Source organism: Austrofundulus limnaeus, unplaced genomic scaffold (genome assembly GCF_001266775.1).
Source record: "Austrofundulus limnaeus strain Quisiro unplaced genomic scaffold, Austrofundulus_limnaeus-1.0 Scaffold209, whole genome shotgun sequence".
Classification (NCBI taxonomy): domain Eukaryota; kingdom Metazoa; phylum Chordata; class Actinopteri; order Cyprinodontiformes; family Rivulidae; genus Austrofundulus; species Austrofundulus limnaeus.
The window spans coordinates 399,020-406,790 of record NW_013952611.1 but is presented as its reverse complement, the minus strand read 5'-3'; positions in this window follow the sequence as shown (position 1 = coordinate 406,790).

Here is a 7,771-nt window from a genome sequence, read left to right as displayed (position 1 = left end):
AGTCCCCCAGGACGAGCTGGAAGGTGTCGCTGCGGAGAGCGGGGTCTCTCTGCTGCCCCCCATGACCCGATCCAGGATAAGCCGGCTGGACGGACAATTTATATTGTTAGTCTAAATTATTACATTTAAAATTATAACTCTAATTCAAGCAGAATAGCCTATTGTCAACATAATTATGGAGTGTGATTTATTTTCAACTCAAAATATCTTCAAACTAACGAAATATAAAGTTATTAGTGAAGAAAACCCGTCTGGACAACAGCAGACTGACTGCTCGTAAAATATACGATAGGTCTGGACCACTCGTGAATTTTGTTCGTATCTGAAAAAAATCTTAGAATAGGAAAACATTGGTGAATGCCACAAATTCTCCTAAATCACTCGTACGCACAACTTAAGAACAAATCTGTGCGTACGAACGGTTCTTGCATGAGGCCCATTGAGCCCAAACACAAAGCCAATGAAACTCTCAGTTGGTTTCAGAGAAAGAAAATAAAGCTGCTGGAATGGCCCAGCCAATCACGTGACCTGAATCCAACAGAAATTCATGGAAAGAACTAAAGATCAGAGTTCATAGAAGAGGTCCATTAAAGACTGTTTGTGTGGAAGTATGGGCCAAAATCACACCTGAGCAATGCATGCCACTGGTTTCTCCAAACAGGAGGCGTCTTGAAGCTGTCATTGCCAACAAAGGCTTTTGTACAAAGTATTAGATAAATTTCAGTAAGTGTGTTCAATACTTTTTTCCCTGTGTCATTCCACATTATTACAAATAACTTCATTTCTGGACATTTATGGTTTGATTTCTTTGTACTGTATGTATGGATCACTTGGGTTGTTACCGACATCTGGTGAAAATTTCATGCCATTAGCACCTCTAGTAATATATTTACTGAGAAAAATGTTGACGTGTTCAATACTTATTTTACCCGCTGTATATACACATACACATATACTGTACATACTGTATATCTAAACATACACATATGCACATACCATTCAGTCAGTGTCCGAATAGAAAACCAGGATGTAAACACCTGTTTGTTTGCGATTGTGAGCATGCATGTACTGTGTATACAAGATCGCTCCAATGGAATTTTCAAAGTGACTGTGGGGGGACCACAGACCCGACCCGCAAAGCAGGAAGCGGACATAAGGGAGATATGGAGAGCGCATAGCTTTGCAACACATACTCTAAGTATTAAGTGATCAGAAGCACATTTGTGACATCTGGTATCTAGCTGGTATCTTCTAGCCAAGATTCTGATGTTTCTGTAGATACCAAACATGTCCATGTTTAACTAAAAGAACTATTATTAATTAAAGAAGAAAACCAGATATTCGGGCTCAAGAGATGAATGAACCAATTGGCAGGCTGAACTTTTGTTGCTAGTTGAATAGCCCTGCAGTAGACATTATGCATTTCTTGAAGGAAAAAACAAACAATAAAACAAAACAAAACAATACAAAACAACACAAGACAAAACAAAACAAAACAAAACAAAACAAAACAAAACAAAACAAAACAAAACAAAGGTTGAGTCTGAAAACCTAGTTATAAACATCCAAGGATGTTCAAAAATTCTGCAGTTTGTTCCTTTTAATGCTCTGTGTTTTTTCTTATACAAGAAACTTGTTTTTGTTCATTATTTATCCCACAAATTTCACAAATAAACAACTTAAATAATGTGTAGAAAAAAACAGCCAACAGCAAACTTTTTCATTTCGGGAAATCAGTTCTCAGGGGTTACATTGTTTGGGGTCATCTTTAGGTCACTCTGGGCATCCATTAGTGGCCTTATTTAGAGACTCATCCCTTTAGAAGGAGTGATTGGCCAGCAAAGACAAAGAATCATTACCTTTGCCCGCCCCCTCCCTGCCAGCAGTCAATAATGAGGGATCATTAAAATGAATAGATGGACATTCCCCTTTTCTCCGGATCCTTATTGCAAAATCAGTGTCAGGGGAAATGAAGATTGAGCTTGAAGAAGGCGTCTAAAAGCCTCACAGTGATTGTCATGAACTCATCTCCAGTGCCAGGCTCCTTTATATACTGTAAGAGTCTGCACCTGCCTGAACTCCTGACTAACAAGAGCTTTTACTGCAGCCCATTAGGAGCATTCCTAATGCATGCTACCTTCAACATAAACATTCTGCATATGTACCAAAACATTTACAGCTAACAATGAGGGAATTATTGCTTTGGATGTCTGTCCTCTTTATAAAAAATTTGAACTCACAGAGTAAACTAGAAAGGGATTTATGATGCTACTATGATGCTTTATCTTTGATGTGAAGAACAGAGAGCTGGCACTGTGATCATATAAACAGGCACTTAAGGATAATTTTCACTTTTCACATTGCTTATTCTCAGTCATCTGTCCCCACCACTGAATTTTATAAAGCCTTACACAAGACGTTATGCATCACAGAAACACGAGCAGTTTGAGCTGAATGATTGCAGACGGAGAAGAATAGGCGGCACAAGATCTTTTCCATGCCCTGTCTGGTTCTGAGTGTCTCTTAATGTGTCTTTTAAAAAAGTGACGTGTCTGTGGGTCTGCCACGATGTGACTAAGTAATACACTGAAACTGTTGCATGTGAAACAGTCTCATAAAAAAGATAATGGTTTTTGTACACCTGTGGAGCCTGAAGATTCCACCCCAAACAGATTAAAAGAACATGTGTAAAAACACGATCACCCCTTCCCCCAGGCTTTCACGCACATATGGTTCTCATATGCTTTCCAAAGGTAACTGATAAGAAGGGCCGTTTATAGTTATCAAACATGTGTTTCTGAAGAATAAAGAAATCGCAAAACTGACTCGCGGGACCAAATGAGACTGGATGCAGTGCTGACTTCTATGAGGCAGAACTGTCACCAGTCTTGCAGTATGGTCAAGTCATTATCTCTTAAAGCATCTTTTAAAGCCACCCCCATGGTTTTCTCAACATGCCCTTCATAACAGAGGTATATTGAGGATTTACTGGGTGCAGATGGTCGGTGAAAGACAAGGGCAGCAGCTCCAGAACTCTGTGCCTATTCACTGTCCTTATAAAAGCCCAAATCAAATGCTCTGTGGGAATACAAAAGGAGAGGAAGTGAGGCAATAAAGATGATATAAATCTGTACAATGAAACTTCTAAGTCATGCTCTCTTTCAGGTGGTGTGTACATATGGACTTTGGTGAAAAAAGGCACGTGGTGAGGGAGTTATGATCAGGGACAAACATTTATTTTGTTCGTGTGCTGTCATCTTTACCAAAAGATTGTTGTTGAGTTGTCTCTCTATGAGTATCCTGATGAATAGTAGATAAAGTATTTTGTTTCATCAAGTAATGGAAACTTTGGGTTCTGAAAGATCATGACAGACTGGTGATGTGAGTATGTTACTCTTTGACAGATTTTTGCAAGTTTTTAAACATACCAAGTACATTGCCTAATTTTAGTCATTGTTTGACAAAAATACAATGAAGACACCACATTTAAAGTGAGCCCATGATCATTAGTTCACTTGTTCAAATTCCCTATCAAAATTTGGTAGGGAAAGGTGAAGTACCCTTATCTGCTTCCAAGGCCACTAACCCTCCCAGCATCACTATCACAGTGTGCTGTGGTTGCCTGTTGGTCAGTGGTTGCATCAGGAAGGTCATCTGGTGTAAAATAAAAGCCAAAAATGTTTAGCTAATATCAGAAGTTTCCAACTATAACTGGGTATACAGTAGCCTGGTTCAAACCAGACCCTGTCCTTCACTTTGCTTCATACTAGGGTCTGGACTTGATGCATAGACAATCGTTTCTTGCAGGAGGTGTGTCCTCTGCTGAAGCATGTGTGTGTTGTCACTGTGATGGAGGCTAAGAAGCTAACCGGAAATCGCGTGTGCTGTAAACAACCCTACTGAGAGGAAAAATACACCGAGCCAAACGAGACGACTGTAAATGAGAGCTGCTGCTTTGTCAGACAAATTTAATTTAATTTGGAAGCCTTATCAACACAGACTGGCTTCATTCACTTCCTCCACTGCCGTTTGCTAAAATAACTAGCAGACACTGCGCAGAACATCGACATCATTCAAAACTATGCCTTATGTTTATTGATTGGCCCCGGTAAAATAAACTACAAGAGACACTGCGCAGAAAATCTACGTTCTGTTCTCTGATTGGCCTGGCTAAAAATCTGCCAGCAAAATCCTTGTTAATGGGAGAAGTCCCAGACGGAGCAGTGAAGAGAAACTAGAATTGAGCGGAGCTGCGTAGGAAGGCAAGGGCCAGGCTAGGTATACAGTAGCCTGGCCATTGCAATCCTAGTTCCTCTTTATTCTAATCTCCCATCTCTATGGAATTTCTCCCACTGACTTGGATTTCTCCGATAGAATTTCAACCGGGTCAAACGTCAAACAGAAGGAGGAGTTGTGAACAACAACGCCGATATTCTGTGCTGTTATATTCTGCACTGTTATATTCTGCCAGTAGTTTAACAATGGCATCAGAGAACGTGAATGAAGCCAGACCGTGTTGAAAAGACTTCCAAATTAAATTAAATTTGTCTCACAAAACCCGCAGCACTCATTTACAGCCTTCTGGTTTGGTTCCATACTTCTCTCTTCGCAGTAGGGGATGGTTGTTTACAGCTCACACATTTTCCACTTATGCTGTGTTCACATTGAACGCGATTTCAGCATCAAAAATGCGTCCATTGCTTCAAGCTGGATGTTTGTGAAATTTTCTACTCAGACACAAGTCAAAATTGGTCTTGACGCGCATTTGAGAGCATTTTTCCCCTCCTCTGCCAGTCTTTCCTCCTCTGCCAGTCTCTGTTTAATGGTGGACGAAATAAAGAAATTGGCTTTGCTTTATTTACTGAGCGCAAGAGCACATTGTGATCACCAGGGGCCTCATGCATAAAGGAGTGTGCAGCTTTCACACTCAAAGTTGATGTATGGACAAATTTAGAAAAGCACGCCACACACAAAAAAATCAGATGTATAAAACTGTGCTCACGCATGTTTCTGTGCACCTTTCTTTTATACATCTCAACGAACGTGGAACTGAATGCACCTGAGACACCTCCCCTGACACGCCTCCATTTAAATATGTAAAATAGATGTAAATGTGTCCTGCGTGTGAGATTCTCAACAGATTGTCCTCCCTGTGGGATCATAAATTATTTTTAGATGCAGGAAAAAATATAAATTAAATGGAGAATGAATAAGCAAACTGTCTAAATAAGTAGTGGGGTGTAAAAATGAGTTTGCTACACGCAATTGTGTGTGGGTGTTAGCAATTGGGTAAAATCATATCCAATCATTTTAAACTTCAACAGAGTCCACGCCTCCAGAAAGCATTCATTTTTCAATAGCCAAAAATCCAGACACTCTGCATAAATTAAGTGACTGCTACATGGGCACCAGTGCCCCGAAACTCTGAAAGGAAGTAGCGGGTATAGCTAATGGATGGATGAATGAAATTAACATAACTGATTAATTCATTGTAAATATATTACAAATAATGTGTGACACAGATCCAGCTGGGCTTGCTGGTTATCTAATAGTTGCTATGAGGGCTGTGAGCCGACATTCTGTTCATTGTCACAATGCTAACAATGGACGGGATAGGCTGGGCTCAGTCCAGTGGTCTAAGTTCCTGATACAAGACTTACATTCACTAAAAGGTTGTCAGTGAAACTGTCCTGCTTTAAAGCCTCATCTTATTAACTAAATCAAAACAAAGTAATGCAAACAAGTTACTTGTTAGATTTATATGTTTATTCTGATTCAGGTTCAAACTGGACTGGGCCAGAAGGGAGACATTTTGGCTTTGCAGAAGTCTTGGACGGCATATGTCAAAACCACAGTGATTTATAGAGAAAACAAGCACAAAGAAAACTAAAAAATGCTTAAAATACATATTAAAAAAGATCCTCTGATCTAAATAGTTTGATGAATACTCCAAAGAATCTTTTCATTTTAAAAATGGTAAATGGTCTGTACAGCTTTCTATCCAACCAGGATACTCAAAGCTCTTCATGCTACAATCTGTGTCCTCATTTACCCATTCACACAGCCCTCTATTCTCTACAGAGTTAACATGTATAAATCATCTGTAGAGACTAATCAGTGCTTTAAATAACATTCATACACTGATGGGACACACATCAGAAGCATTAGGGGTGAAGTGTCTTGCCCAAGGACACAGCTGAGACAGCTGGAATGGGGGATTGAACCAGCAACCTATCGGATCCAGGATGACTCCCCTCACCAATTAACAGCTAAACAGAAAATAATTATTTCCTAAAACGTGTTTATGTTACACGTTTTGAATTTTACTAAACAGATTTAATCACAATTTCTTAATTCTGAGCAGTGAATAGTTTTCATTATCGGAGCGCTGCTCTGGTGGTGAAAACATCACCCTCTGCCATTTTTCCTGCTTGTTAAATGGTGTGGTGTTGTGAAAGGAAGACCAAGGTAAGGACAGTGTGCCAGGAAAAAGGGGCGTGACTGCATCTGTAAATAGTGGGGCTATTTTTGGGCATACCATGATCGTGTTGAGGTGTACTGCCTAGGCCTGCCTTCTGTCACTATGGGAGCTTCATAACTTGCTGAATGGAAAACGTGGGCAGGACTGGCAGGTGGTACACAGGAGTGTGGCACCGCTCCCATGGCGAGGAGCTGGCTTACTCACAAACACTCACCCCATAAACAGAAACATGCAGGTTCCTGTTTGCACCTGGCACAAAAAATATGTTGCATTTAGTCATGCCGAAGCAAAAATGTAGACAGAAAAAGAAATCTTGTAAGATGTAGTGTTCCTGTTTTCTGGTGTATTTTTGGATTTAATTGTTTTAGTTTAAAAACTTTTAATTAAAATACTGCCAATTTTATTGAAGCAAAGAATAACTAGAACTGTTTTCTACAAATTTTGATGTGATTATCTGAAGACGACAATTAACTATTCTGTCTTCCCAACATAACCCATGACCCATAATCTTGTTAAGATAAAATCTTGTTTGTTTGTTTGTTTGTTTGCTTTTTATATGGTGGTGATTCAACATAAAAGTGTCACATCATTGGTCTAAGCTAGGGATGTAACGGCACATGTATTTGTACCAATGAAACAAGCAGATAAATCAAAGTATACAATACTTACAGGTGATCAACACCTTTTCTAAAAAAATGTACTTTTTGCTGTTTTTTGCTAACTGCTGCAACAGACAATTATTACAGAAATATAATATCTAAAACACTCTACACCAAACTACTTCAGTTGACTACAGGAGCTTGAAGGCCTGACTATTATCTTTTTATTTTACATTTATTTCTTTTTAGTAATCAGTAGTGATTTGTGGCAGCAGTGGAAAGGACATGAATATGGAAAGCCCAAAAGGTCAAAATTCACATACATAAAGCCAAATAACTTGCTTGTTTTAAAACTCTCTCTGCCATCTTCAAATATGTTCCCAGGTATTTATTGACCACCATCCACATAAAACATTTAAGTAAGCTGTTAGTGCTTAATATCTTATTGTGGGTTTTTATACTAGGTGTTCAAGTTTAGGCTTACTTAAATAAATAAAATAAAATTAATAATAAAATAAAACAAAAATTTAAAAAAACAGCTCTGATTTGTTCTATGATTGGAACAAAAGAGTATTACTTTTCAGATTTCAAAACAATGTTTCTTTAAATCGATTTATTTGGGTTTAGTTTGTTTTTAAAGGGGCAATATTATGTGTTTCTCAGGCATATATTTAAATACTATACAATAATA